This window comes from Schistocerca serialis, chromosome 4, assembly GCF_023864345.2.
Source record: "Schistocerca serialis cubense isolate TAMUIC-IGC-003099 chromosome 4, iqSchSeri2.2, whole genome shotgun sequence".
NCBI classification, from domain to species: domain Eukaryota; kingdom Metazoa; phylum Arthropoda; class Insecta; order Orthoptera; family Acrididae; genus Schistocerca; species Schistocerca serialis.
Genome location: NC_064641.1, coordinates 185437534 through 185462166, shown reverse-complemented (window position 1 = coordinate 185462166; position 24633 = coordinate 185437534). Strand labels below are relative to the sequence as shown.

Sequence of the window (24633 nt, the reverse complement as noted above, 5' to 3'; positions counted from 1 at the left end):
AATGACACTAATATATAAAGTATCTTACTTATCATCAATTTCTACCATTAGACAAACTTACAAATTATCAGCAGTTGGTCCAAAGGCTAGTAGCCAACATATCAAACAAACGTAATGTAATGTGAACAGACGAAAGAATCATTAATTGATTCACTCCCTGTTGTCTTATCGAATTGTATCCTGGGGTAGCGCACTTAAAGCAAATAAAATGTTTATTCAACAGATGTGAGAAGTAAGAATATAGTGGAAAGTAGATAACTGTACACACTGAGAAGCCTTTTTAAGGATCTTGACATTATTGCACTCACTCCCCAATACATTTACTCCTTAATGGCTTTTCTTGCTGATAACAAAAATCAGTTTCAGTTGAACACTGACTTACAAAGTCACAAGGCAAGACACGAAAATAATAGTCATGTAGACTGTCTCCTTGTCTCGTATTTGGAGTGTGTACTCTGGTAGAAAATATACATCAAAATCCTTTTCAACAATACGAGAATGGAATAGAAGGGAGAACCGATAGAGGTACTCAAGGTACCCTCCGCCACACACCGTCAGGTGGCTTGTGGAGTAAGGATGTAGATGTAGATGTAGAAGAAAGAATTTGGAAATCCTATAAAAAAAAAAAAAAAAAAAAAAAAAAAAAAAAAAAAAAAAAAAAAAAAAAAAGAAATGAACCTTATTCGCTACTCTTTCTACAAGTCATCTAGATTCGGAAATGGAAAACTCTGTTAGGTACATGGCAGGTAAAGCTATATGAAAAGTAGTAATGTACTATAAACAGGAAAAATCTTCTTTGAAAAATACCACTGTCATCACCAGGGGCACCAACTTATAAAAAATTGCTGGGGGGGGGGGGGGGGTCTTGTTCCGTGAAATTTTCTAAATTTTAGATGAAGAATAGTGAGTTTGAAAGTTTTTTTAATCATTTTAAAGTCATGTGATCAACATTAGAACCCCAAAAACTGGACTCTTGATAACTCGACACTCTGGGAAACTCAACAAGCCTGACACATTTTTTGGCTTTGTAAAAAGAAACAAAACATAAACATGCATGGTATTTTCGTAAAAAGCTAATTTAATTTACAGTAATAATCATGCTTATAGACTATTACAGAGCAGTGAATATAAAGACTGAAATTGTATTCAAATAAATCCTAAACTATCATTAAAAGAATAAAATAGAAAATATTCCTGTCACACAGTAATAGCACTTTGATTAATAAGTGAAATAGCTAATTTAAGCTTACTTTGAATAAGGATCAGGGTTCATTAAATAAAAACAATATCTTAAAGTTAATACTTTAATACAGTTAATACAGTATGTCTAATACTTTCAGGGAAAAAGTATGTAAATAGCAGGTTTTAGTTGGGTCTTACACCTTAAAAATATTTAAGTATTTGAAAATAACTAATACAATATTATAGTATTATATTAATACAGTACTAAACTAGTACTAATATTTTGAAACTGAAGATTTAACATTATGTATGTATGTATTTAATTCTCTGTTTTATAAAGATTAATATTGCTCTAAATGCCAGAGTGTCTTTAGAAAGGTGAAAATGTCAACTGTCTGACTGGATTACTGAATATGAAGTAGTTGATGACTGGTCGGATATCCAATTCATCCAAAACATCTCGGTGGGCATGAAGAACAGCCAAGTTGTTCAATCGCTTCTGTCCCATTGTTGATCGGAGATACGACTTCAGACATCTAAGGGTGCTAAATGACTGTTCTGCTGTTGCTGTCATCATTGGAACTACTTGGAGAAGCTTAACCATCACGCATGTTTTTTTAAGACCAGTTGGTTTTATTAGCGATATCGGCTAACGTATTCAAGTGTAAGTGCAGTCTCTCAATGTCTAGGTCATTTTTGAAATACTCAGTTGATTTTTCCAAATTTGTTTCACCTCTGTTTACTAAAAGCAAGCACTCTTGTTCAACTGCAATGAGCTTTGAGAGTCCAGTTGAAGCAAACCGCTCAGTAATGCAAGATTGCACCATTTAACAAACTTCAATGTAAATAGCTTTGTAGTATTCCTTTGGGGGTTTTGAAAATGTGTGGAGAGCTGGCTGCGTTGTTTTCATACTTCTTTAGTATACTTCGATTCCCAGGAAGTGAAGGACCATCAACTTGTGAAGGTTTTTCTTTTAAACACAATTCCCAAAAGTGTTCAAAACTATCACGCCTTCCATTCAATATACAAATCAAGCCCTCATATATTTTTTCCAGATCAGCAGCACTTAGATGAGGGCATTGAATTTTTTCATTGACATCCTCTAATGGGTTCATTGTGTAAAAAGAAATAAGTCTTGAATTATAACACTGACACAAGGTAGCCTCCACATTTGTAACCTCCCTCTGTTTTGTCCTCTCCAGAAAATGTTTCAAAAAACTCTAGAAGTTCTTCCAAGTTTTTCAATATTCTCAAGATACTAGAAGCTCGCATAGTCCATCGAGTCAGGCAAAGGGGTCGTAGACCAGATTGGTCGTTGGCCTTTTGTTAGATTCCCATACGGTGTTTATCAAGTCCTTGGCTAAAGCCTTAATATCCCTCATAGACGTAAGACGGCGGAGACTAACTGCCAAGTCTAAATGGTGAGCAGCACAGTGCACATAATGTGCTTTTGGTTGTATATCCAAAACTAACTTTTTTAGTACTTTGAACTTACCTCTCATATTCGAGGCACCGTCACAGCACTGTCCACTTAAGTTATCCACTGACAAATCAAGATGAGCAAAAACGTCTTTTAAAATACTAAACCGAGTTTTTGATTCAGTGTTGGGGGTCTTGTATAAGCCAATAAAATCTTCGTTGATGATTAAGGCGTCATCGACAATACGAATACAAAATGACACTTGTTCGTGAATCAGAGAATCACTTGTTTTGTCAACCATAATAGAAAAATGTTTAGTCTTCTTGGTTGAAGCGAATACCTTTCTCAACACAGACTTTCCTAGTAGATCAATGATCTTGTTTTGAATATCGTGGGACGTCCACTTATACCCTGAATGCCCTAACCAATCTTTAAACTCAGGTATGTCATTCCTTCGGAGTTGCAACAAGTGAAAAAATCTGAGTTTACATCTTCGTGCCCTCTAATTGCTAGTCCTTGTCGGCATAGAAATCGCACCGTAGTAAAATTTGTCTCAAGAGCTAAATGGCCTTTCTTCATATCACTATCTAACTGTTCATTCAAATGGGAGATCACACTTCAGTTGGTGATAGAATTTAGTTTCTGAACACCTTCTTTATGCGGAAACGTATTTTCACGAAGACGGAATTTTTCCTAAGCCTTTTCCAGTTAGAAAACCCTACGGAAGTAAATGTAATTTTTTTTCTTTTTTCTTTTTTTTAAATAGATATTTAGCATCTGCCTCTTTGCAGATTTTTTGGTAGATGCTTCATATTCTAGCCATATATATTTGATCGACAAAGACTTCTGAAATGATCTTCCCTGACCGGATTGTTCAGGTTTCAGCTGTGAACAGTTCTTGCCTGAAGATGACGAAGTAATTGACAACACAATAATTGTTGGATGTTGACCTGTGGTATCATCAACATCCAAGTGCACCTTTTTGGTAACAAATTTATCCATTGCAAACTTAATTCACAATACACTAAGAGACTAAAGTAAATGAATAAAATATAGTCATATAAAATAGTCCACTAGACACTAAAGCCGGAACACTAAACATGTCTGCAGCATGCACTGAACAAAACTATCCACACTGAATGACTGCGACAGCAGGGTGGGCTTTATATAGCCACGGCGTCGAATTGTCTCGAAACATCTGCCTTGTTTAAAGTATATCTGGGTACACATCCTGGGGAATGACGCTGGGGGAGTGACAGAAAGATGGGGAAATGGTCACTACCACACAAGTCGTCATGTGCACTCCAATGGATAGATGGCGGCGGTCCCTGTCCCGCTGAGATAATTTGTCCTTTTAGGACAATTATCTGAGCAAGCACCCACGCCAGCAAAAGGTTGGCACGTGTAGAAGTTTTCGTTTTGGAGTGACAGACATGTGAGTATTGATAACTGAAGTTCGTTAGTAACCACTGCGGTATACAAGGGGCATGGTATTGTCGTCTGTACAGTATGTCCTCTGAATCGACTTCGAGACCTTCTATTGTCGCTAACGAGCTGCCAGAAATAGTAAGTATACTTCTATTACAATGGAAACTTTTGTACAAATTTGCACGAATTGCTGTTTGTGGAAGACTGCAAAATGCGTTGGATGTTTTTCAATTAGTTTTAGTACAAACTATACGGGAAGATATTCTGTTGGAATTTCGTGTTTCGAAATTTAATTTCATGTTAAATTCGTATAGGTTGCCAGAATGTTATATATTTAATAAAAGTGAGAATGTTCCAATGATTTGTGAGATTGTAAATGATGCATTAGAAGCTTGTGCAAAAATAAGAGCAGGAATTCCAGTTCCATGGGAAACACTTGGTTTAATCACAATGTCTTCTTTTGACATTTGTACATTCTGGCAAAGTAGATTCAAAATTAAAGTATTTTTTTACGAAGTAACTTACAAGCATTTTGTATATACTATTTGTGAGAACTGTTCACATAAATTATCCGATTCATGACAAAACGTGCTACTGCAACCACTTCTTATTGGAATGAAAAAATTTTCATATGGGGTAACTTTTCCACCACATATTAAACAATATAGTCATTGGTGCATGTTTTGTGCAAATACTCCATTGTTCAGAAGTGTATGTTGTGGTGGCTCGTTAAGCAGTGTATCGGATTCAGAGGAAGACGACGCTGATATAGCTGATTTGTTGTTTGCAGATTTGTAATGGAGAATCTGTTGGAAGCCGTCCAGACGATCTTCACTCTTTTGGAAGCAGAAATACCAACACCGTCCTTGAAGGCAATGATATACTTAATGACGAGATTGAATTGCAAGCTGGCACAGGGAGATGGACTCTTAGGCGAATACATCTTTACCATTTTGAACTATTTGACGCAATTCGAAAGTTCTTCATTAGTCTCGTCCTTTGGTTTCCAGAGCTTCTCTGAATATCTGAGATCTCTGAAAGATGGTATTACACTGACATTATTGTCCTCAGAGGAGAGGACGAAGTTGATGAATTCTGTAGACGAATTAGTATCATTGCACAAACCTACCCTGGCCAGATTATCATGTGGAAACATGATGGGGACCACATCCACCTCATACACGACTATATATACTCATCAAGACAGTGCCATTGTAGGTTTCGAACTGACGGATTTATTGCCAGTCGAATTAAGAAAACAACAAGACGCACTAGAGCAATCGCAGCCATGTCAGACACCGACCGGCTCAATGTTCTTTTATATCTCTACTTGCAAAAACGGCCAAATAGGGGCAAGTTCGGCTTAGAGGAACCAATAAGCGATTGCCTGGTGAGCTTGAAATTATACAATGGAACAGTTTCGTCGAGCAATTCCTCACAGTATTGGGGGGGGGGGGGGGGGGGGGGGGGGGGCAAGACACTGGAAATGTTAATCAATGTGGAAGCGAACTCGCCAGTGATGCAGCATGTAAATGGCCTCATAGCAAGCGCCAGCTAATCGTTACAGGGAAAGGGTGCAATGCTGAAAAAACAGCGAAAAAGGTACTATCCCTTTTATTAAGTTATAATTGTATCCCTCTGGAAAATATAGTCAATGTAATACCATCTGCTCGTCCATATTTTATTAATTTGATTGACCCTAAATTCAAACGATTTTTTGATATGGGCTTAGAATTGTATAAAAAAAACAATAAATGAATTGGATTTACATGGTATAGAAAATTTATTGTGCTCTAGTTCTGAAGATAATATTTTTTATTCTCATTCGACAAATGTTTGGGAATATTATTATACTCTTCAAGATTCTCTTTCTTGGCTAAATAAAATTTTATTATTTCAATGTGAAGATGATACTGACGAGGCTACGAAATTTTTAACAAATCTTGTATCTTGGATTAATAAGAAAGGATTGTATCAATGGCAAGAATTTGAAGGTAAAAATATATATGTACCAAATAAAAAGTTAAACACATTATGTATTATTGGTCCACCAAATACTGGAAAAAATTGGTTTTTTGATTGTATAATTTCACTTGGTTTAAATGTTGGCCACATTGGACGTTGTAATAATAGAACGAATCAGTTTGCATTGCAAGATGCTGTTAACAGACGTGTCATTGTTGGAAATGAAATTTCTTTAGAGGAGGGTGCAATTGAGGATTTTAAAAAAGTGTGTGAAGGAATTGCATGTAACATCAGAGTGAAGTACAAAGGAGACGCTATATTAAGACATACTCCATTACTGTTAATTTCAAATTCACAACCAGTTATTTGTTCTCACCCAGATTTTAAAGATATTCGTGTACGTACAATTAGGTGGAGAAAGTTTGATGAATTAAAAAAGGCTTGTAAAAAGCCGTATCCTCTGGCTTTCTTTCAATTACTTCAAATGTATAATATTGATTATTGAAATGAAACACTGTTCTAATGTAATAATTCATTTATTTACAATTTTGTACAATACAAATGTTTTTTACAATAAATACAAGATATTATATTCAAGCTTGTTTAATTCCATATTGTCCCTTGTACACTGATGATTCCTGATTCCTTTTCACAGTTGACGTATAAATCATATCAGATACCTGAACATTTGGTACATTTGTTCTGGGATAATGAGTTTCCAAACCATCTGAATAAACAGAACATTCAGCAATAACTTCAAACAACATTTGAGTATCAGTATATTTAACAATATCACTATTTAAACTGCCAGTGCTTAAAGCATATGTAGGGTTTATGCCTACATGAAGACTAGGTTGGACATTTGTATCATGGAGTCTAATATTGTACCCAGCAGAAGCAATATCTGCCTTTTCTATTAGATCATCATATCCAGAGAAATCATCATTCGTTACTGGAGTAATAGCTTGTACTAATTGTTCCTGAATTTGAGCTGGTTCCAAAGGTGTTTTTGAAAAATTGTCACATGCCATAAACGGATTACAGTGCTTATCACCAGTAATTGTATACCGTTGAGGTACTCCTTGTGCAGTAGCTGTAATGGAGAATATATCAACATTTGCAACTTTTGGTATTTTGACAAAACCTAATGTTGGTTTATAGTCATAGTTAACAATAACACTGCCAGTACGAGAATCTGCACTCTACCTCAGAAACACATGATTGAACACATTTCCATCCCCAATTATGCAGCCCTTTCGCCTTTGTACTAGACACACAGGCATAATAATATTTCAAATTAATGGGTTGTTCGAATTGATGGGCAGGTACTGTAGTTAAAAACGATTCTTCATTATTCTTATACCCATACCACAATTTCCAAATTGGATTAAAATTACGTTTATGATCTATACTACTTGTTTCCATAGCAGCTGATGAGCCAAATGCAGTAGGTGTAACATTAACACCAGGTATTTTTAAATTAATACCCACAGAAGTAATCATATTCTTATTTTGATTTAAAGTTGCAAGTTCAGAGTCACTTGAATTTGTTGGGAAAGCAATCCTGGGATTACGTGCAATCATTTGTGCAGAGCTATGAACAATTCTACTACCATGTGGTAATAAATCAAATTCAGAGGGGGTCATGTACAAAAATGGTCGATCAACAGGAATTTCTGCCAAAGGGGTAATCATAAATACAGCATTTTCATGTGTGAGTACTTTATATGCTAGACCATAAGTAAAAAATCTGTGTACTTTTCTATACCTGGTAATGTTACCCGTATCTAATATTGACGGTGCAACTAATGGCACATCACGTGTGTTGGCGGAATCGCCCATTCCATTAGCTGAGGGAGCTGCTGTGCCAGGAAGTGTTTTTCTAGCCTTCTTTGCACCCTTTGCTTCTTCGGCCGATGCTGTACATTTAGCTGTTTCTTCGTTCATAGCACTATTTTCTGTGTCAGAGTCAGAATAAGGAACTAATGGTCGAACAGGGTTTGGATCCTCTCCGTTGTCGTCAGAATCTTCTACGTCGTCTTCCGAGTCGATTTCAGGAACACTTTCTGAGCTCGGTGCTAATGATGTACCGCCAGATGTTGGTGGACGTTTGTGATCTATGGGCAAACCACGACATACACGTGACATTAGCCACTGTTCATATGCATAACGTTTCTGGCCTTCATGCATTTCATTCCAATTTGGGTGTTCCCAAGGAGGCCAATCGTACTTCTGCTGAAGAAGAGAAACGTTATTATTAACATCGACATATAATTTATAATCAATTATTGAATATTCATATGCACGTAAATATACATACCTTCTGGTTTGGCATCTGGTTTCACTGGATATAAAACTTTTCCAATCTTCTGTTCAACAAACAATTTTAATTTCAGTCTGTATTTTCCTGCAAACGAATGCCAATTGCGTGTATGGCTCCAATCTATGGCAAAGTCTATAATAGCTTTAGCATCCAACTTTTGAACTCGTTCTTGGAATTCTTTTTCAGTAAATGCACGTTCTCTAGCTTCTTTTAACAGGCGATCGTACCTGACCTCGTGTTCCTTGGCAATTGCATCTGCTGCACTCCGCGGTGCGTCTATATTTATAAGGTTTCCAGGCCCTACATAATCGCTACCTGGCAACGTCAATACTTTGTTACTTATTCGATCAACTAATTTTTTTGTACCATACGCTACTCCAACACCGGCCAAAGCAGTAACACCAGCAGCTCCAGCAAATTGCGCTGTTGATAACGTTGCGGCAGTTGTGCTATCAGTTCCAGATAACACCGTGGTCAATGTTGCGCCGACCACTGCTGTTTCAGCCCTTCCAGATAAAAGCGGTGTATTTTCGTCTGTATCTACATCTATTGCAGTGTGACCTTCCTCGCCGTACTGATATGGATGACGCTGGCGCAGTCCAGTATTAACTTCTTCTGATGGCATTGGCTCCAACTCAAATTCGACGACTTCTTCATCTAAGTCATCATATGCTGGATTTTCTCCGTAACTAATTTCATCTGGGGCATCTTGTCAAAACATTGTCCGTATACTATTATCTCTATTAACATTAAAGGTGTTTCCATGTTCCGCCATTTCAATATCGTCCACTGGTCCTGGATATAAAGTTCCTCCGTCGTACTGAATGGAACTATGTGATCCAGTGCTTAAATACTGATTTAACCACGACATTGTGCTGACTGAATAAAATACAGGGCGTTTCAAAAAGAAAGAGCAGATTTCAAACATTTATTTCTCAAAAACTACAAATGATAGAAACACAATTCCAACGGTCCTTCACTCAATATGAGTACCAAATGTTACACAACAAATATCAAAACTGTACCTCAATATGAGCACCATTTGTTACACGACAAATATCAAACCGGTATCTCATTTCTTGCCACACACGACGCAACTGGTCTTTAGTTACCGAATTCACGGCCGCAACAATTCGATGTCGTACCTCTTGAAGAGTAGCGGGCATAGGTGGGACATAAACACAGTCCTTTATGTACCCCCACAAATAAAAATCGCAGGGAGTAAGGTCTGGTGACCTGGGAGGCCACAGACGATGACATTGATCTTGTGCTCCTGCTCTTCCAATCCACCGTCCTGGAATGGTGTTATTTAGGTACCGTCGTACAGGTTCAGAGAAGTGTGGTGGGGCGCCATCTTGCATGAAGATGAAGTGATTTGAATCTTCCTGAAGTTGAGGAAATAGCCAGTTTTCTAACATGTCCAGGTAAAAGGTTCCTGTGATAGTTTTCTCCATGAAAAAGAAAGGTCCATAAACTTTGTTTACCGAAATTGCACAAAAGACGTTAACCTTTGGTGAGTCTCTTTCATGTTGAATAACGTCCCTCGGAGTTTCACTCGCCCAAATTCGTACGTTATGCCGATTAACTTTACCAGAAATGTGAAACGTTGATTCATCTGAAAAAATTAATCGTTCGGCAAAATTGTCCTCTTCCATGTCCTGTAGAATTGCAGTTGAAAATTCGAACCTTTTGTTGTGGTCGTCAGGACGCAATGCTTGCAATAACTGCAGTTTGTACGGCTTCATGTGCAGACGCTTACTCAGAACGCGCCATACCGTTGTTTTAGACATGTTTAGTTCGTGACTTGCCCGTGTCGTGGATTTTCTAGGGCTCCTTTCGTAAGCTGCACGGACACGCTCGACATTTTCATCCGATGTGCGTGGACGACCCGTGCTTTTTCGCTTGCAGATGCAACCATCTTCTACGAATCTGTGATGCCACTCATAAATTTGCTTATGACGAGGCGGCTGTTTGTTGAATTGACGGCGGAATGCACGTTGCACACCAACAATGGACTCTAACTTTGCAAATTGCAGCACACAAAATGATCGTTCCTGTGGTGTCGTCGCCATTTTCCTACAAACAAACGCCAGCGCCACTGCGGATTTGCATGGAACTTCTGCGCGGACCATTGAAAAACTTTGAACCTTTCTCTGACAAGAAACGTTTGAATTGTGTTTCTATCATTTGTAGTTTTTGAGAAATAAATGTTTGAAATCTGCTCTTTCTTTTTGAAACGCCCTGTATAGAAGATTTTGTATTTATATACATATTGAACAAAAAGGGGGCACTGCATGATGCTCGAAAATGAAAACTTTTATACGTGCCAACCTTTTGCTGGCGTGGGTGCTTGCTCAGATAATTGTCCTAAAAGGACAAATTATCTCAGCGGGACAGGGACCGCCGCCACGCTGACCCCGGGAGCCCCGGTGGGTAAATGACCTTGGGCGCTCATGAAACGAAGACATGACGACTCGTCTTCATGTTTCGAGCGCAAATTGTCAAAAATGTTAAAATCTTCCAAAAGTAGGAAAGGTCTGGGGAGTCGATTAAACACTGCAGCCAATATCTTCAGGGGTACTTCACCATCTGGAGGAAGATATACATTGCAGATGCTTATTTCCTGTGTCCACTTTATCCTGACAGCCACACCTTCAAGATGAGTTTGATGGGGCACAGGTTTGCTACACATCGAGTTCAGGACATAGACACATACTCCACCCGATACTTTATTATCCAGGGTTTTATATTCCATGATTTTCCTTTCTTTCTGGAGAACATTGCAGTCCAGTGAGCAAGGGGAATGATGCTCTCCATAGTTGACACAGATGAGAGGTGGGGCACTTGGGATGTGATGGACATCCACAAATTTGACATGTGATGCTGGAATTACAGTGGGAAGACACATGCCTGAACTTCCAACACTTAAAGCACCCCATCAGGGGAGGGATGTATGGCTTTACATTGCATCAGTATACCATCACCTCCACCTTCTCGGGTATTGCGTCACCCTCAAATGCCAAGATAAAGGCACTGGTGGCAACCTGATTATCCTTTGGATCCCTATTGACACACTGGACGAAATGAACACCTCATCACTCTAAGTTGACACATAACTTGTCATTGTACCGCAAAAGAACAACCCTGTGGAATATAATACCCAGGACCATATTTAATCTCTAAAGGGTGTGATGGAAAAAGAAACATCCCCCAGCCTGTCACAGGTGTGACTGGGCAGAGGATGCTGTTTTTATTAGGACTGACCCAGATCGCATTTTTGGACAATCCCTCCACCTCCCAAAACTTGTCACCTAAATGGTCCACAAAAAACTGACACTTCATTGACAGGAAAGATTCCCCGTCAGCTCTTGTACATACTAGGTACTGGGGTGAATAAGGTTTGCTTCTATATTTAGCCTGGCGTTCTTCCCATGGTGTTGCCAGGGAGGGGAATGAGTTGGGGGTCATACCTCCTTGCATTGAACTGAGACCTTGAATGCTTAGAGACTGCTGGTGTTTGACCACATTGAGGGTCATCCGCCCTGATGCCACACACTCCAACCAGAGCCTCTCCCCATGAGCGCCACCCAAGGTAGACGGGCATCTACTCCTTGGCATATGTGGGAAATTAATGGTGCTGGCATCAGCAGGGCGATCTCTGTGTTGGTTGGTTGCTTTGTTTAAAGGTGGGAGAAGGGACCAAATTATGAGGTCATCTGTCCCTTGTTCCTAATAAAACAATGCCACAAGTGTGAGAATAAAAGAGACAAAACATATAACACAAAACGGACAGAAAGGAAAAGCCACAAGAACGAAGGGAAGACAGCAAACACTAAAAGGAACAAAAGAGGCCAAGAGAACAACAGAGAGATGCTAGAAACAGAATAGAGTAAAACATGGAAGCAGATTACAGTGGCTGGCCAACCACAAAAATAAAAAGGGAAAGCCAGCCAAAAGCACAGAGGACACAGAGGGACAAAGGACATGCGCTAAAACCTACATAGAATTATAAAATCCACTCTCAAAGATAAAACGTAAAACTAAAGCGGCTGTGGAGGCATTATCGCCCAACACGGAAGGCAGGGTGCTGGGAAAGTTAAAAGACTGCTGCAGAGCGGCTAAAAGTGGGAAGTCCAGCAAGAGGTGGATGACTGTCATTTGAGAGCCACAGCAACACTGAGGTGGATCCTCATGAGGGAGTAGGTAACCATGCGTTAGCCACATGGGAGCTGGCAGAGGACAACTGATTCCCTGTGAGAGGCCTCCTTAATGACACACAGTTTGTTGTGCATGCTGTTATGCCATTCCATCTCTCAAAGCTGGAAAACCCTGTGCTGTAAGACAGAATGCCGGTCAGCTTCAGAGATGCCTATCTCCAAAAGCGGCTTCCGTGTCATCCGTTTGGCCAGCCCGTCGGCATGTTCATTGCTGGGGATTCCGACGTGTCCCGGGGTCCACACAAACACCACGGAACGGCGGGACTGTTCCAGGGCATAGATGGACTCCTGAATGGACACTACCAGAGGGTGGCGAGGGTAGCATTGGTCGATAGCTTGCAGGTTGCTCAATGAGTCAGTACACAGGAGAAATGACTTGCCAGGGCATAAGCAGATGTACTCAAGAGTACGAGATATGGCTGCCAGCTCTACAGTGGAAACACTGCAGCCAACTGGCAAAGAGTGCTGCTCAATATGTCCTCCATGAACATATGTGAAGCCTACGTGACCATCAGCCATTGAGCCGTCAATGTAAACCGCTTCAGAGCCCCGGAACATGTCAAGAACCGAGAGGAAGTGACAGCAGAGAGCGTCGGGATTAATGGAGTCCTTAGGGCCATGCAAAAGGTCCTGTGGCTGAGGCGTACACCATGGAGGTGTACGGGAACGGACCGGCAAGTAGAGGTGGTAAAGGGAAGGATTCAAGTTCGGAGACAAGGGTTCGCACGCGAACTGCAATCGTTAACCTCAATCTGGGCCGCCGATGCGGGAGATGGACTGCCGTGGGTGGGAAAAGGAGACGGTAATTCAGATGCTCAGGGGAACTATGAATGTGTGCTGCATAGCTGTCAAGCAGTTGTGCACGTCTCATCTGCAGTGGAGGGACTCCAGCCTTCACCAGTCCACTGGTCACTGGACTCGTCTTTAAAGCTCCTGTCACTAATCGAACCCCCCAGTGGCTGTCGAACCGTAAACCACACTCCCATAGTCAATTCGGGATTGGACAAGGGTTCTGTAGAGCTGCAGCAGCATACAGTGATCTGCACCCCAATTGGTGTTGCTCAGGCAATGGGGGCCTTGAGGTGCTGCCAGCACTTCTGCTTAAGCTGATGAAGATGAGGGAGCCAAGTCAATGAAATGTCGAAAACCATTCCTACAAACTGATATGTCTCCACTACAGTGGAGGTAAAGTGAGGGTTCTGGATGAACGGTACGATGCTGACAGAAGTGCACGACACACGACTTTACAGATGAAAACTGGAAGCCGTGGGCTAGAGCCCATGACTGCACCTTGTGGATGGCTCCCTGGAGGTGCCGTTCAGCAACAACAGTACTGGAGCAGCAGTACAAAATGCAGAAGTCGTCTGCATAGAGAGAAGGTGAGACGGAGGGCCCCAACAGCTGCCACTATACCATTAATGGCCACTAAAAATAGAGACACACTCAATACAGAGACCTGTGGGACTCCAATCTCCTGGATATGGATGGAGTTATGGGAGTCACAACTTGGACACGGAAAGTACAGAGCGACAGGAAGTTTTGGATAAAAATTGGGAGTGGTACCCGAAGACCCCACTCACAAAATGTGGCAAGGATATGATGTCGCCAAGTCGTGTCGTATGCTTTACGTATCTCAAAAAAGACGGCAATCAGATGTTGCCATCTGGAAAACGCCGTTCGGATCGCAGACTTGATGGACACAAGATTATCAGTGGTAGAGCGACTCTGGCGGAAGCTGCCCTAACATGGAGCCAGCAAGCCACGTGACTCCAGGACCCAAACCAACCGCCAACATAGTATACATTCCAGCAGCTTACAAAGAACGTTGGTGAGGCTGATGGGCCAATAGCTGTCCACATCAAGCGGGTTTTTAACATGTTTGAGCACCGGAACGATGGTGCTCTCCCGCCATTGCGATGGGAAGACACCATCGCACCAGAGCCGGTTGAAGATGAGAAGATGTCGCTTGTAGTCAGATCATCTGGATGTGGAAGTGATCAGGCCCATTACCTGTGTTGGGGCAATTTGCAAGGGCACTAAGGAGCCCCCACTCTGTAAATGGGGTATTATAGGATTCACCGCAACGTGCAGTGAATGAGAGGATGTTCCCTTCCAGCCGCCGTTCGAGTGTGCGAAAAGCTTGGGGGTAATTTTCCAACGAGCTCGCCGACGCCCCTTAATTGCTTCAGTGACTTCGTTCGACCACCAAGGGACTGCCTTATTCTCGGGTGCCCTAAAAAGTGAGGGATCGCGTTATCTGCTGCAGAAACAATTGTGCTAGTCACCTGCTCAACCATCGCATTGATGTTACCGTGTGGGGGGAGATTCAGCGGTGACAGCAGAAGTGAAAGTTCCCCAGTCCACCTTGTTCAAAGCCCATCTGGGCAGGCGTCCATGGGCCTGATGCCGGGGCAGTGACAGGAAGATGGGGAAATGGTCACTACCACACAGGTCGTCATGTGCTCTCCAATGGATAGATGGGAGAAGTCCTGGGCTGCAAATTGATAAATCAATGGCTGAGTAACTACCATGAGCCACAATGAAAAGTGTGGTGGCCCCAGTAGAGGCAGAGGTCGAATTGCGACAGTAAAGTTTCGACATCTCTGCCTCGGCCAGTAAGCATGGTACCACCCCACAAGGGGTTATGGGCATTAAAATCTCCCAGAAGTAGGAAAGGTTTAGGGAGTTGATCAATCAGTGCAGCTAATACATTCAGGGGTACTGCACCATCTGGAGGAAGCTATACATTGCATATAGTTATTTCCTGTGTTGTCCTTATTCTGACAGCCACAGCTTCAAGAGGGGTTTGAAGGCGCACATGTTCACTACAGACTGAGTTTAGGACATAAACGCACACTCCACCTGACACTCGATTATCGTTGCTACAGTTCCTGTAATATCCCTTATAGCCACGGAGGGCAGGGGTCCACATTGCTGGGAACCAGTTTTCCTGAAGGGCAATGCAGATAGTAGGTGTAAAGTTTAACAGATGCTGTAGCTCAGCCAGGTGGTGGAAAAAACCGCCGCAATTCCACTGGAGGATGACATCGTGAGACTGGGAAGGCATGGAACTTTCGATGAGGCAGTTTAGCCAAAATCTCCACCCCATCCTCAGCCGCAGAGCTTGTAGGTAGCGGTGGTGTGCGTGCCACCACAATTTCCTTGGTCTTAGGGGTTTTCTTTTTGGATTTCTCTTGCTGCTCCTTGGGTTTCCCTGGCAGGGAGGAACAGGCAGTGAAAAACTATGGGGTCAACTGAATCTTTCAGTCCAAAGGATAAATCGAGAGAGATCTGAGGTCCGGGTACACACCATGTGGTGTATAAGATTGCTTCCTGACAGTGGAGGAAGTTGAGGTTTCAAGCAAAGGCATTGTGACCCCAGTTCTGGGTCTCTGTTATGTGAGGTTAATCTCTCTACTAGGAAAAAGGACATTGAAGTTCGGATGCTTAGGGGAGCTGTAAACATGTGTGGCATAATTGAGTACCTGTTGTTGGCACTTGGTCTGGAGTGGAGGGGCCCCAGTCTCCACAAATTGGTTGTTCACAAGGCTAGTTTGAAGGCTCCTTTTGAAAGTCTGACCCCACAATGGTATGTTGGGTCCAGAGACCGTAATACCGAACCATATTCCAGACTCCCTCAATCAAGACAGGGCTTTGTAGAGCTGCAGAAGGGCAGTGCAGTCTGCACCTCAGCTGGTATTACTGAGGCAGCACTTTTGCTTAAGTGGGTGAAGATGGGGAAGCCACGCCAATCGCGCATCGAAGACCAGTCCCAGAAAGAGTCAAGTCTGCACCACATTGAGCAACTGGTTGTTGAGGTAAAGTTCTGGTTGCCAATTAACAGTACAATATCAGCAGAAGTGCACAGTGTGACTCTTGGCAGCTGAAAACTGAAAGCAATGGGTGGTGACTCATGACTGCACCTTTCAAATGGCACCCTGCAGTCGGCATTCAGGAACACTCACACTAGAAAAGCAATAGTGAAAGCAAAAATTGTTGGCACACTAGAACGTTATATTGAAGACCCCGCAGCTGTGCTAGACCATTTACGGCCACTAGAAAGAGAGGAACATTCAATACAGAGCCTTGTGGGACTTTGGGAAGCATCAACTTGGAGCTGGAAAGTACAGCGTGACAAGAAGTACTGGAAAAAAATCTGAAGTGGACCCTGGAGACACCACACATGTCAGATAGTGAAGATGTGATGTCACCATGCGATGATGTAGGCCTTTTGTAGATCAAAGAAAACAGCAATACGGTGTTGATGTAGGTCGAAAGTTGTCCACACTCTGGGTAAACCAAATTTTCACCAAAAACCTTGGCAAAAATTGTCCTGGGACAGAGCCAGAAGGCCAAACCACATTGTACTCAATAGCAATTTGTGTAATAATCGTACGGGAAAGGGTGAATGTCAATATAGTGTCAACGATTTTGTGGATAAAACAAAATTTCATAAATGCTAAAGAGCAGGAGGAAGTGGAGAAGTTTGTTTACGAGTGATCTATTAAAATTTAATAACCCTAAAGTACATAATGTTGCCTTTAAGAAAGTTTTTGAGGAGGACAAAGATGTAGAGCCTGTGTGTTATGTGAATGTCAATATTATGCAGAGTGAATGTGTGACAGGTGTGTAGGATGATTTGCTGGTTGAAACTGAATCAGTGAGTAAAGGAGTAGAGAAACTAAATGTAAATCGGTATAATGTGTGTGTTGAAGTTTTAGTTGACAGTGGAAGCAATATTCGTGGGCTGAAGAAAAGTTATGTGACCAGGTTAAGGAATTATATGCTAAGAAACTAGTAGTGCGTCCTGTGACAAGTGTAAACATTAAGAATGCTACAGATCAGCTCCGTAAGCCAGACAAAAGAGATGCTTTGCTTGAATTTGTTATAGATAGGGAATAATTTGAGGGCAATTTCCTAGTGATATCAGGTTTAACAATAAATTTAATGCTTGGTGTGCGCTTCCTGACAAACAAAATGTGACTTAATCGCATGGAAAAAGAAATTGAGTTTGACTGTGAGGTGAACAGAAAGAGGGTTAGACTTAAATGTAATGTAATGTCAAATCTGTCTGCAATAAAGATGACAAATGGTGCTGAGAACATAAGCAAACAAATTACAAAATTAAATTAGTAGTGTTAATAGTATCTCTGAACAGCAGAAACATTGAACAATATTATGATAAGAAAAGTTGGTACTCACAGTGTGTCATGCGCGCGCGCGCGCACACACACACACACACACACACACACACACACACACACACACACACACACACACACACACACACACACCCGCCGTGTGTGTGGGGCCTCAATGGCCGAAAGCTTTACTTGTGACAGTCTTTTTGTTGTGCCTATCTGCGACTCAGCAAGTGACAACTTTCCGTTTCATAATATGGTTACATTCCATCCGGGATTTTCCATTGTTTGAAACAAGAACTGTATAATTTATGGGATAAAAACAGTGATGTGTCCTTGAAAGACCCAGTCAATAAGGGTTTTTTGAATTCTCTCACATGAACTTTTCAGGATAAAACAATGTGTCATAGCTTTAAACGACAAGGAGGCTGTGAAAGAAAATTTGCAACAGATGATGGAATGGTGTGCAACCGAGCTTCACAGAAGAAATACAACTACCATTAGTAACAGTCGAGAAGAAGAATAGGTCTGTGAAGACAGTTCTGAATGCCAGGAAACTAAATAAGATAATGGTACAGGAGGCAGACTGTTCAGGAAATATGAATAAATTGTTCCAGAATTTTAAAGTTCTTGAAATAATATCGAGCAAAGATTTGACATCATGGTTTTGTAAGTCTCACCAGTGCAAAGTAGCACAGAATACACTCTTTTTGTATGTGACGTGTGTGCCTATCAATTTAAAGCTGTGCCCTTTGGATTATGGATACTGGTAGCTGTATTTGTGTAAGCATTGCACCACATCCTCGCCACAGAAATGATGAAAAGGTTAATTGTACAAGTTGACCACATCATGCTGATTATGAAAACACTACAGGAGCACATCATGTTATTAAGGCAGGTATTTACAGCTACATGCAAGGGAGCCATGACTATTAAGTTAGAAAAGTGAGATTTCATCAAGACCGAGACTAGTTTCCTAGTTCACATACAGACAGGCAAGGGGTTGGTGCCACATGAGAACATATTAAAAGCAATTTCAGAATGTGTGCAATTTCAGAATGTGTCACACCAAAATGTAAGAAACAGCTGAAATTGCTGTTTGTTGTTGTTGTGGTCTTCAGTCCTGAGACTGGTTTGATGCAGCTCTCCATGCTACTCTATCCTGTGCAAGCTTTTTCATCTCCCAGTACCTACTGCAACCTACATCCTTCTGAATCTGCTTAGTGTATTCATCTCTTGGTCTCCCTCTACGATTTTTACCCTCCACGCTGCCCTCCAATACTAAATTGGTGATCCCTTGATGCCTCAGAACATGTCCTACCAACCGATCCCTTCTTCTGGTCAAGTTGTGCCACAAACTTCTCTTCTCCCCAATCCTATTCAATACTTCCTCATTAGTTATGTGATCTACCCATCTAATCTTCAGCATTCTTCTGTAGCACCACATTTCGAAAGCTTCTATTCTCTTCTTGTCCAAACTATTTATCGTCCATGTTTCACTTCCATACATGGCTACACTCCATACGAATACTTTCAGAAATGACTTCCTGACACTTAAATCAATACTGGATGTTAACAAATTTCTCTTCTTCAGAAACGCTTTCCTTGCCATTGCCAGCCTACATTTTATATCCTCTCTACTTCGACCATCATCAGTTATTTTGCTCCCCAAATAGCAAAACTCCTTTACTACTTTAAGTGCCTCATTTCCTAATCTAATTCCCTCAGCATCACCCGACTTAATTAGACTACATTCCATTATCCTTGTTTTGCTTTTGTTGATGTTCATCTTATATCCTCCTTTCAAGACACTGTCCATTCCATTCAACTGCTCTTCCAAGTCCTTTGCTGTCTCTGACAGAATTACAATGTCATCGGCGAACCTCAAACTTTTTATTTCTTCTCCATTAATTTTAATACCTACTCTGAATTTTTCTTTTGTTTCCTTTACTGCTTGCTCAATATACAGATTGAACAACATCAGGGAGAGGCTACAACCCTGTCTTACTCCCTTCCCAACCACTGCTTCCCTTTCATGTCCCTCGACTCTTATAACTGCCATCTGGTTTCTGTACAAATTGTAAATAGCCTTTCGCTCCCTGTATTTTACCCCTGCCACCTTTAGAATTTGAAAGAGAGTATTCCAGTCAACATTGTCAAAAGCTTTCTCTAAGTCTACAAATGCTAGAAACGTAGGTTTGCCTTTCCTTAATCTTTCTTCTAAGATAAGTCGTAAGGTCAGTATTGCCTCACGTGTTCCAGTGTTTCTACGGAATCCAAACTGATCTTCCCCGAGGTTGGCTTCTACTAGTTTTTCCATTCGTCTGTAAAGAATTCGTGTTAGTATTTTGCAGCTGTGACTTATTAAGCTGATAGTTCGGTAATTTTCACATCTGTCAACACCTGCTTTCTTTGGGATTGGAATTATTATATTCTTCTTGAAGTCTGAGGGTATTTCGCCTGTTTCATACATCTTGCTCACCAGATGGTAGAGTTTTGTTAGGACTGGCTCTCCCACGGCCGTCAGTAGTTCCAATGGAATATTGTCTACTCCGGGGCCCTTGTTTCGACTCAGGTCTTTCAGTGCTCTGTCAAACTCTTCACGCAGTATCATATCTCCCATTTCATCTTCATCTACATCCTCTTCCATTTCCATAATATTGTCCTCAAGTACATCACCCTTGTATAGACCCTCTATATACTCCTTCCACCTTTCTGCTTTCCCTTCTTTGCTTAGAACTGGGTTTCCATCTGAGCTCTTGATATTCATACAAGTCGTTCTCTTATCTCCAAAGGTCTCTTTAATTTTCCTGTAGGCGGTATCTATCTTACCCCTAGTGAGATAGGCCTCTACATCCTTACATTTGTCCTCTAGCCATCCCTGCTTAGCCATTTTGCACTTCCTGTCGATCTCATTTTTGAGACGTTTGTATTCCTTTTTGCCTGTTTCACTTACTGCATTTTTATATTTTCTCCTTTCATCAATTAAATTCAATATTTCTTCTGTTACCCAAGGATTTCTACTAGCCCTCGTCTTTTTACCTACTTGATCCACTGCTGCCTTCACTACTTCATCCCTCAAAGCTACCCATTCTTCTTCTACTGTATTTATTTCTCCCATTCCTGTCAATTGCTCCCTTATGCTCTCCCTGAATCTCTGTACAACCTCTGGTTCTTTTAGTTTATCCAGGTCCCATCTCCTTAAATTCCCACCTTTTTGCAGTTTCTTCAGTTTTAATCTACAGGTCATAACCAATAGATTGTGGTCAGAGTCCACATCTGCCCCTGGAAATGTCTTACAATTTAAAACCTGGTTCCTAAATCTCTATCTTACCATTATATAATCTATCTGATACCTTTTAGTATCTCCAGGGTTCTTCCACGTATACAACCTTCTTTCATGATTCTTAAACCAAGTGTTAGCTATGATTATGTTGTGCTCTGTGCAAAATTCTACCAGGCGGCTTCCTCTTTCATTTCTGTCCCCCAATCCATATTCACCTACTATGTTTCCTTCTCTCCCTTTTCCTACACTCGAATTCCAGTCACCCATGACTATTAAATTTTCGTCTCCCTTCACAATCTGAATAATTTCTTTTATTTCATCATACATTTCTTCAATTTCTTCGTCATCTGCAGAGCTAGTTGGCATATAAACTTGTACTACTGTAGTAGGTGTGGGCTTCGTATCTATCTTGGCCACAATAATGCGTTCACTATGCTGTTTGTAGTAGCTTACCCGCATTCCTATTTTCCTATTCATTATTAAACCTACTCCTGCATTACCCCTATTTGATTTTGTGTTTATAACCCTGTAGTCACCTGACCAGAAGTCTTGTTCCTCCTGCCACCGAACTTCACTAATTCCCACTATATCTAACTTCAACCTATCCATTTCCCTTTTTAAATTTTCTAACCTACCTGCCCGATTAAGGGATCTGACATTCCACGCTCCGATCCGTAGAACGCCAGTTTTCTTTCTCCTGATAACGACATCCTCTTGAGTAGTCCCCGCCCGGAGATCCGAATGGGGGACTATTTTACCTCCGGAATATTTTACCCAAGAGGACGCCATCATCATGTAATCATACAGTAAAGCTGCATGCCCTCGGGAAAAATTACGGCTGTAGTTTCCCCTTGCTTTCAGCCGTTCGCAGTACCAGCACAGCAAGGCCGTTTTGGTTATTGTTACAAGGCCAGATCAGTCAATCATCCAGACTGTTGCCCTTGCAACTACTGAAAAGGCTGCTGCCCCTCTTCAGGAACCACACGTTTGTCTGGCCTCTCAACAGATACCCCTCCGTTGTGGTTGCACCTACGGTACGGCTATCTGTATCGCTGAGGCACGCAAGCCTCCCCACCAACGGCAAGGTCCATGGTTCATGGGGGGGGAATTGCTCCTTAGCATGTGCAATTTCTATCATAAATATATTAACAACCAGTGTCTAAGTTCACCTCATTTAAGTAAACTGTTAAAAAAGAATAAGGATTTGGACATGCAAATGCGAAAGATATTTCAATGAAATTATAAAGAGTATGTGTAGCAGTAAGATCTTGTATTTAACATGACCTGTCATTACTGTTCTATCTGGAAATGGATAACTCAGATTTTGGGGTTGGTGCAAATTTCGTCCTGGAAAGGGAAGTAAGTGGTCAAACTGTAAATATATGTATAGCCTTTTCATGCTGAATTTTTACAAAACATGTGCTGGATGTGGAATATCTGAGAAGGAATTGCTGGAGACATAATATGGTTTTACAAAGTTTAGATTATACCTCAAAGGGCACAAAACAATGGTATTTATGGGCCACAAGGCACTCAAGCAAGTGGGAATATAAGTTGCTCAATGGACGATTAACAAGATGGGCAATGTTCCTGCAACAGGTTAACTGTGACATCAGAGACATAGATGGGTCAGAGAACAAAATGGCGATACACTGTCATAAGAAGGTGCAAAGTACACTGGCGTCCAAAATTAAAGCAACAAACCACTATTTCCCCACATTCACAAAATAATCATACAAACTGTCAACATGCATCAGCACGATCATATTCTGCACAGATAGCATTCCGGCCAATGGACAACCACGCTAATGGTGATGTCACGGCACCTATCAAACTGGGTAGTGTTTGCTGGGTAGTCTCACATCCACCATTGCTGTGTACACAGTCACAGACGGTGCAGTATGGCACAGAGAAGATGCCTACCAGGCTTTCTGTGGTGGAGGGCCATGGGAAGAATGGAAGCAGGACAGTTGCAAACTGATGTGGCCTAATCTGAATCTTTCTGTTGTTTCTTGGATGTAGGGACAGTTTACAGAGATGGAAACTGTATCCCAAAGACCAAGGCAGCACCGACCCTATGTGACATCAGAAAGAGAGGACTTATTTGGCGGTAAGGGCATGACGGTATCGCCTTAGTACGACAGAGCAACTGGTACCTGACCTCACAGTATCCACTGGACGTATTGCTTTGAGGCAGAAGCCTTTGGGACAGTGGCCTTTACTATGGGAGACCTGCTGCACGAGTATCTCTGATGTGTCTTCACAGAAGAGAACATCTACAGTGGAGTTGTCAATATGCCACCTGGATAGTTGAAAAGTGGGCTGATGTTCAGATGAGCCTCAATTTGGTCTGGAGAGTGATTCTTGATGGATCTGCATCTGAAGGAAATCTGGAACATGATTTTGAGACCAATATCGAGGAGGATCCCTAATGGTGTGGGCAGGGATTACATTGACCACTCGAACACTGGTACCTCGTGCGGTTACTGCAAGGTGCTGTGGGCCCAGACTTCGTGCTGATGGACAATAATGCTCAATTTGTAAAGTGTGGGTGGTTTACATTTTCTTGGAAATGGGAGATACTGTGCATGCAGCACGGCCTGCTTACTCTCCCAATTTGAATCCCATAGAGCATGTCTGGGATGCACTAGGGAGAAGGGTTGCATCCATCAATCACTCTTCAACACCTCTGAGCAGCTCTGAAAAAAGAATGGGCGTTATTACCTCAACATGAGCTTGATGACATTGTTCACTGCCTGCCCCATCATTATCAGGCCTGTATTGCTGCCAGGGGTAGTCACATCCCACACTGACCACATTAATAAGTTATCACAAAGTGTGTGCAAATCCATTACATTGGAGAAAATGAATAACATTTTTGTTTACAGTTATGAATTCTGCAGTTGTTTACGTTTTGTATTCTTTACTATTTTTTTCTATCACCTGTTTAACTTGTTTTGTGGCAGAATAAATGCAGTAACATGTGTGTGTTGCTTTAATTTTGGACACCAGTGTATATGCAAGGATATTAGATGAATGCCGAATGTGGATCCTAATTTAAAAAAGATAAAGGCAAATTTTGGCTCCAAGGAAAATGTGAAAAATTGCTAAGATTTTATAAAATATATAAGGGGAGTAGTGAAGACAGCTCTTTCAGGGGTGCTGAGAGATAACAGGAGAAACACACAAGTGTGCTTTGCACTATGTATGAGCAGGGCAGTAGGACAGTGGGCTGCACACTCAATGAGGTGTATTGTCAGTGTTCCCGAGGCACTGAGGGTAGCCATGGCTAACTGCGGCAATAGAGGATTGTGTTTTTCACACACCATGAGACTGAATGTACTGGTGGCATGCCTGCATAGAAAATAGTGATGTCACTGACCCACCTATTATATGAAACCAAAGGTGGCTTACGTGCCAGCATGCAGTGTGTCTTAAAATACACCACAAAGAGAATAGTGTTTCTTTACTTGTGAGCAAGTAGGTTGCAAGCTTTAGGAGAGCCCGAAGTTAAACAGATTGACTCATTACTCACTTCATACATTCTGAAGGCTGCTCTGGCACCAGTGGAATGCATGTCTTAAAACACAGCATAAAAGGACATCGTCTCTCGACACTGGTACAAGATGGTCACAGACTTTCAAGTACAAGGGAGTGGAATGACAGGACT

General features: G+C 41.5%; 1 protein-coding gene across 1 annotated transcript in view; it reads right to left on the bottom strand.

Annotated features, from left to right (window-relative positions):
• Window positions 1-24633, bottom strand: part of LOC126473225 (Werner syndrome ATP-dependent helicase-like) — a 226536-nt gene that overhangs the window by 153820 nt on the left and 48083 nt on the right. The window lies entirely within an intron of this gene.